Source organism: Sinohyriopsis cumingii, chromosome 18 (genome assembly GCF_028554795.1).
Source record: "Sinohyriopsis cumingii isolate HCF-2022 chromosome 18, ASM2855479v2, whole genome shotgun sequence".
Taxonomy (NCBI): domain Eukaryota; kingdom Metazoa; phylum Mollusca; class Bivalvia; order Unionida; family Unionidae; genus Sinohyriopsis; species Sinohyriopsis cumingii.
In genome coordinates, this window is record NC_142978.1 from 13,200,744 (window position 1) to 13,209,212 (window position 8,469).

The 8,469-nt window shown below is 35.6% G+C and overlaps 2 non-coding genes across 2 annotated transcripts; both read right to left on the reverse strand.

The window, feature by feature from the left end:
• Positions 1 to 4,092: 4,092 nt before the first annotated feature.
• On the reverse strand, positions 4,093 to 4,175 carry Trnal-uaa (transfer RNA leucine (anticodon UAA)). Its single transcript has one exon. It is a non-coding gene; the product is annotated as a tRNA-Leu (tRNA).
• A 3,987-nt stretch (positions 4,176 to 8,162) lies between these two features.
• Positions 8,163 to 8,245, reverse strand: Trnal-uaa (transfer RNA leucine (anticodon UAA)). Its single transcript has one exon. It is a non-coding gene; the product is annotated as a tRNA-Leu (tRNA).
• Positions 8,246 to 8,469: the final 224 nt, after the last annotated feature.

The window sequence follows — 8,469 nt, forward strand, 5'->3', positions numbered from 1 at the left end:
CGAAGCCAGAAGAAATAGAGAATGTGAGAATGTTAAAAGTCACTGAAGACCTGATAGAAGAGCTCTTCAGAGAAGAAGTGAACAGGGAGAAAGAAGAATGGACAGAGAAGTACAGACTTCAGAGACAGCAGCAACAGCAGCAACAACAACAGCAGCAGCAGCAGCAGCAACCTGAAGCTGACAGAGGCTTTGTCGATTGTCGTATCGACACCAAAGAGTTCTTCTCTTTCCGAAGAAGCAGACCTATCGCCAGAAAGTCTATCCTCAGAGGACATCGCATTCTTAGAAACTAAAAAAAGATTGCCATAGCAAACAAAAAAACAGCCCTTTTCAGGGCTACCCAATACTCTAGAAAAGAAATAACGATAAATTTGCCAATGTGTGTAGGTAGAGTAGTGTGAATATAAACACTAACTCTTTTTTAAAAAATGTGAGGGTATGTGTTTGTGTGTTTGTGTTTGTAAGTGCTCAAGTACGTTGGTATGGATAGTAGATTAAAATGATGTCTTTTTTGGTGTTTGAGGTGTATATTTGGGGTTAGATTGGATTGCTTTGCGTATGTGGATAGTCTATTGAAGTGATTTATAAAAAATTTTAAAATAGTGATGGGTAGCATAAAAAAGTGAGTGAGTGTTTCTTTTAGGTGCGCGCGTTGTTTTTTTGGTCATGATCTAGGTAAGATCAATTTTATGTTTTTTAGGGGGATGTTTTCCTTCACGTCCGCGCTTTCACTATAAATTGAAACTCGTTCGGCAGAATAGCTACCCTTGTTGATTGATCAACACAAGAATGAATAGCAGAATAAGCAAACTTCTTGAACTCCAGATACATCTGGAATATGTCAGGCGCCTGTTAAATGAACTGGCCGCGGAGGCTATAGTAGAAGAGGAAAGAATAAAGAAGGAAGAGGAGGAGAGAAGACAGAGGGAAGAAGAGGAAAATAAAATAGGAGAGAGGATGTCGTACAATATTCCCGAGACAGAGGATTGGGGTGCTGAAGCGAATCATCCTCCCTCTGCGCTCCCCAGAAGAAAGGTGAAAGGAGACTGGGGAAGAAGATGCGTGTGTGGCGCCAGGCCAGGAAGGTGACATCATTAGATAGATGCATCTGGAGTTCAAAAAAACAGCCCTTTTAAGGGCTACCCGATACTCAAGAAAAGAAATAACCATCAATTTGCCAATGTGTGTAGGTAGAGTAGTGTGAATATAAACACTAACTCTTTTTAAAAAATGTGAGGGTATGTGTTTGTGTGTTAGTGTTTGTAAGAGCTCAGGTATGTTTGTGTGAATAGTAGATTATGGGTTTCTTAGCGTATGTGGAGAGTATAGTTTGGGTTTTATTATATGAAATGAGAAAGTAGGGGGATGTTTTCCTTCACGTCCGCGCGTTGCTTGGTCATGATCTAGGTAAGATCAATTTTATGTTTTTAGGGGATGTTTTCCATCACGTCCGCGCTTTCAGTATAAAACTAACAGTGTTGGCCATTGGAGCCCATTCTACGGAATAAGCAAACAAGAAGATGCCAGCAGCTTCAGCTTTATACAACGATCTTATGGGAAGTTGGTATTGGATGGTGGATGGATTGAGTGTAGCAGAAAGGGTTGAACAGGAATGGAGGTATGCAGTGACAAAAGACTTCGTCTCAAGACAAGTAACCAGCCTCCACTTATCCGTAAATATTGTAAAAGAAATGATAGAGGATGAGGAGAAGAGAATCAGAGGTTTAATTAACCCACCGTATGTGAAAGTGGGTAAGTTAAAAGAAGCGATAGTTCATGTGACGAGTGCAAGGTGCTCTCTAGAAGACATTGTAGAATGGACAGATTGGTGTTTCGCGAAGTGGGGGTTAGAAAAACTTCAGAAAGCGGAAGAAGTAATGAGGAATGTGCTGACCGAAGAGGACAAGAAGATCAAAGAAAAGTGGTCAAAGGAAAGAAAAGAAGAAGAAAATAGAAAAAAAAGGAAGAACTAGAAAAACTAAACGCAAACTCGATGAAAATCCAAGAGAAGTTCCGGGCCATGGGCCACCCGGACTGGATGCCGGAAACAGAAAAGAAGAAGAAAGGAATGATGAACAAAATAAGAGGATGGTGGAAGAAGTTAAGAAGTTAAAAGAAGAAGAAGAAGAAAAAACCCAAAGGCCTTTTTCAGGGCCACCCCTATTTCTCGAAAAGAGAATGACTTTTCAATTGCCTACCCCTTTTTTTTAAATTTAAATTTAAATTTTATTTTTTTTTATTAAAAAAAATCCCATATTCAATTTCCCTTGTCGCTAGAGTGACCCAGGGTTTTTCTCCATGTTAATTTCCCTTGTCGCTAGACAGACCCACGATTTATTCCCATGTTAATTTCCCTTGTCGCTAGAGTGACCCACGACTTTTTCCCATGTTAAATTTCCATTGTCGCTAGAGTGACCCAGGGGTCTCTGTAATGCAAATTCCCATTGTCGCTACGGTGCCCCCATTCACTACTGTTGTCACAGTGAGAAGCTGTACCTGCTTTATGAAAGATGTTCAACCTGGCCACATATGGAACATCGGGACAGATACTAGAGCTTAAGGCAAAGTTCATTATATGAGTACGTCATAAAGCGATGATGGAAGAACCCGTTTTGAGCATATTCAACCTTGCATTATCACGACTACTTGATTTCGTTACGTTCAATTCAATCACATCATTAAGGATTTTGTCGACAGTTACTTAAGGGAAATTAAATGTAGAATACTGCAATGCAAGCTCTCTTCAAAAAATCAGATATCATTTTAACTTAAAAAGCCAATTTAGCAGTGTTACTAACGATTGATATGCCTTTTCAATAGTGCAAGCAGGACCGTAGAGAGCGATCACGGGACCTGGGGTAAGAGACACCCAGGCCTCTCCTAGTGCTTGTTCAAACAAATCCCCGGTTACCCTCTCCCGCCCACCCACCCCAACTTTATATATATTGATTGATTGCTTTCTTGTTCTAATTAGCGATATCATTGTACATTTTGACGGTCTGTTGATTCTATAGAGCGCTGTATTCAAAATATCGCTTGCAAGCTAATTCTAAATAATGCTCTCGTTATAAAGATTGTATTGCATCCTTACTATAATCTGCGATATCATTATAAATGTATGTTGCTGTCTACTTCTAATTAGCGTTATCAGTATGAATATCAATTCTAATTTGCGATATCATTATAATTAGATATCGCAGTGATAATTCGAATTAGCGCAGTAAATATGCATAATATGTTGCTTTCTATTTCTAATTAGCACAGTCATTATAAATATCATATATAACTTATATATATTGAGATTTTTATCTTCGTAAACATCTGTTGCATGCTAATTCTAACTAGCGCGATCATGGTAAATATGTATTGTATTATTTCCTAATTAATACTGTATTTATGAATATGTGGTGCACTTTAAGTCTAATTAATGCTATGATTAACAATATATCATCCGCGCTAATTTTAATAAACGCTGTCATTAAAAGTATATGTGGCATGATAATTCTATTTAGCCTTATTATTATAAATATATATTGGGTTATAAATCTAACAAACCGCTATATTTTTTAAGCTGTATTCCATGAGAATTCTAATTGGCGCTATCATTATAGCAAAAAAATTACCAGTATTTATGTTGATGCTAGATTTATTTATTTCAGCTTGCCAGTTATCACTTTTATATACTGGTCATTTTGATAGTAACTATGACCACCTGGAAGCTTAAGGGGTCTTCCCGTAAAGTAATAATCGGATGTCCTTTTGATTCACCCCATGCCACCAGTTTCCTTCGGGTCAGGCAAGTAAGTCAAGCATTTAGATCTGCTCTACCCTCATTTAAACAAATGCAATTTTTAACTCAACATTTGATGATAATTGATAAACAGACCTTATTTATCGAATGATTGAGCCATACTTTTGAGGAACTATGGATGTACTTATTCATCACTATGTACAATGAAACCCGATGAAAGCACATATTTTAAATAAACTGGGATCCTTCCTGCTCGGGTCACCCCAGTAATTCAGCCATTAGCAACACATCCTGTGTACGTTGCTCTTCATTTGAAAAGACATTTTAAAAAAAAATAGTTTTAGTACGGGTGGGGTTCGAACCCACGCGGACATGCGTCCATTGGATCTTAAGTCCAACGCCTTAACCACTCGGCCACCGTACTGTCATATCTTCTCGCCTCTTAAAAAAAGACACTAGATATAAGCATTAGATTTTATACATAAATGAGCTGTAAATATATGATACGTGACAAATGTACAAGGTAAAGTCAATGTACGGAACTGTCATCATTTATGCATTCGAGCCTATGTCAGTTACAAATACTAATATGTACTAACGTCCGGACTATAGACTGAATAACAGTAAGTCCAATATTGTATATTAAATTGAAAAACATCCATTGTAAAATCCTAAAAATACGCATTTCTCCCATCACGGCAGCCAATGTATATATTTAAAAAGAAAAATGAATTTTCCAAGTTTTCAACCACATAAAATGGAGAAAAAACCGAGATAAACAAGGAAAGAAATATATATTTCTTATTGACAATACAAACCTACAGTGAACAATATCCCAAGGGTGAAACAAACCCCAACTGACTATACACACACACACACACACACACACACACACAAATGAGCGCAAAATAACTAAAACGTTTCCTTGACGGAGTTTTCTTTACAGTCAGATGGTTAAAAGGATCTCCTGGAAATGATTACAATGCAAGCGCTTCCGGGAAATTTGCTCCCTGGTCTCCCACTGGGGACACCATTCCACGGAACCATTATCCACCTCTTTGAGATGGAGATAAAAGAAATAAAAATAATTCCTGATTTTATTAAAAGAATTTACAGATTTCATATTTATTTTAAATTGATACAAATGTTAAATAATTAGAAATTTCACTGTTAGAGCAAATAACAATATAATTCTCCAATTCGAAACCATTTCATACAAATAACAATGATTGTAATTAATTAATTTAATTAAAATGACACTAGATACAGATTTTAAGCATTATTCTTGAAAAAATGAAGCAACAATTGTATATCAGAAACCAACTATATAAAATGGCTATAAATAGATCATGCTGACATTACATACTTTGGATTTATTAAATAGGACAGTAGGTAATGGAAATCTGCAGTGCTTGTAGTGATTGTGTTACCCACCATAAAATCGTTTAACAAAAGAAAGAATCAATATCATAATTCGATCTTAATTTTATGTATTGGGAACATTTGATACACACATGCAGGAGCTTCAAAATGATTTGCCTCCTGTTTTCCCACTAGAGACATCATTCCACGGAACCATTAATTACCTCTTTGCGATGTAGATAAAAGAAATTTAAAAAATTCCTGACTTTTTAAAATACTTTACCGATTTCATATTTACTTTAAATTTATACACATGTTAAATGATAAGAAATTCCACTGTTAGGGCAAATAACAAGATAATTCAGCAATTCGAAACCATTTCATACAAATAACAATCGGTTTTACTTAATTAAATTAATTGAAATGACACTTGATACAGATGTTAAGTATTATTCATGAACAAAATGAAGCAACAATTGTATATCACAAAACCGACTGTATAAATTGGCTATAAACAGATGATGCTGACAGAACATACTTTGGATTTATTAAACTCGATAGTAAGTAATGGAAATATACAGCAGTTGTAGCGATTTTGTCGCCCACCATAAAAACCGTTAGCAAAAGAAAGAAGCAATATCAAAATTCAATCTCAATTTTATGCATTGGGAACATTGGAATCACAGACTATCAGTTGTGTCATCACTAGAAATTGTTAGTGAATCTTTAAAAATGCATTGATAATATACTATATGAATGTGAGAAATAAAAAAAAAACACTCATGTGTTTTCATAATATTTTAGCGATATCTATCTATAATTCCAGTCAATGACACATTAGGTTCGACAACATTACTTCTTCGAACCAATTCACATTATTTCGATTTCTTTGAGTTAATTCTCATATAATTAGTCAGACACCAATCATCACATTCTTTACGGCTGTATTTAGTACACCATCCATGTCTTCAAAGTTGCTTGAGAAGGTACATAATATTGTGTCATCTGTATACATATCCACGTCACTAGACCGAATCGTCTAATGTCGATCATTAATATAGAACAAAAGCACAATAAACATAGATCCCTGTAGCACAGCATGAAAACCTGTCTTAAGTGTTGATAAATTGGACCCAATCCAAACTTGATTAGTTCTCTTATTTAGGTATGACGCGAACCAGAGACGCATAACATCTTGACGTCTCTGCAGTCTAAAGTTTATGTATGAGTGGTCGATTGTTCACATCATCAATTAGCTTAATTTCATCTTCACTATTTCAGCCGTTTCATCGTTAATTTAAGCAGGACATTGATACAGGAGTGGGAGACCTAAACTCAATTTAAAGGTCGATAAATCAGTACAGAGCTACATGTAAACGTGTTTCTCAAAATTGTTTTGAAACTGATGAAAGTACAAATATTGGTCAGGAGTTGTCACAGTGAGAAGCTGTACCTGCTTTATGAAAGATGTTCACCCTGGCCACATATGGAACATCGGGACAGATACTAGAGCTTAAGGCAAAGTTCATTATATGAGTACGTCATAAAGCGATGATGGAAGAACCCGTTTTGAGCATATTCAACCTTGCATTATCACGACTACTTGATTTCGTTACGTTCAATTCAATCACATCATTAAGGATTTTGTCGACAGTTACTTAAGGGAAATTAAATGTAGAATACTGCAATGCAAGCTCTCTTCAAAAAATCAGATATCATTTTAACTTAAAAAGCCAATTTAGCAGTGTTACTAACGATTGATATGCCTTTTCAATAGTGCAAGCAGGACCGTAGAGAGCGATCACGGGACCTGGGGTAAGAGACACCCAGGCCTCTCCTAGTGCTTGTTCAAACAAATCCCCGGTTACCCTCTCCAGCCCACCCACCCCAACTTTATATATATTGATTGATTGCTTTCTTGTTCTAATTAGCGATATCATTGTACATTTTGACGGCCTGTTGATTCTATAGAGCGCTGTATTCAAAATATCGCTTGCAAGCTAATTCTAAATAATGCTCTCGTTATAAAGATTGTATTGCATCCTTACTATAATCTGCGATATCATTATAAATGTATGTTGCTGTCTACTTCTAATTAGCGTTATCAGTATGAATATCAATTCTAATTTGCGATATCATTATAATTAGATATCGCAGTGATAATTCGAATTAGCGCAGTAAATATGCATAATATGTTGCTTTCTATTTCTAATTAGCACAGTCATTATAAATATCATATATAACTTACATATATTGAGATTTTTATCTTCGTAAACATCTGTTGCATGCTAATTCTAACTAGCGCGATCATGGTAAATATGTATTGTATTATTTCCTAATTAACACTGTATTTATGAATATGTGGTGCACTTTAAGTCTAATTAATGCTATGATTAACAATATATCATCCGCGCTAATTTTAATAAACGCTGTCATTAAAAGTATATGTGGCATGATAATTCTATTTAGCCTTATTATTATAAATATATATTGGGTTATAAATCTAACAAACCGCTATATTTTTTAAGCTGTATTCCATGAGAATTCTAATTGGCGCTATCATTATAACAAAAAAATTACCAGTATTTATGTTGATGTTAGATTTATTTATTTCAGCTTGCCAGTTATCACTTTTATATACTGGTCATTTTGATAGTAACTATGACCACCTGGAAGCTTAAGGGGTCTTCCCGTAAAGTAATAATCGGATGTCCTTTTGATTCACCCCATGCCACCAGTTTCCTTCGGGTCAGGCAAGTAAGTCAAGCATTTAGATCTGCTCTACCCTCATTTAAACAAATGCAATTTTTAACTCAACATTTGAAGATAATTGATAAACAGACCTTATTTATCGAATGATTGAGCCATACTTTTGAGGAACTATGGATGTACTTATTCATCACTATGTACAATGAAACCCGATGAAAGCACATATTTTAAATAAACTGGGATCCTTCCTGCTCGGGTCACCCCAGTAATTCAGCCATTAGCAACACATCCTGTGTACGTTGCTCTTCATTTGAAAAGACATTTTAAAAAAAAATAGTTTTAGTACGGGTGGGGTTCGAACCCACGCGGACATGCGTCCATTGGATCTTAAGTCCAACGCCTTAACCACTCGGCCACCGTACTGTCATATCTTCTCGCCTCTTAAAAAAAGACACTAGATATAAGCATTAGATTTTATACATAAATGAGCTGTAAATATATGATACGTGACAAATGTACAAGGTAAAGTCAATGTACGGAACTGTCATCATTTATGCATTCGAGCCTATGTCAGTTACAAATACTAATATGTACTAACGTCCGGACTATAGACTGAATAACAGTAAGTCCAATATTGTATATTAAAT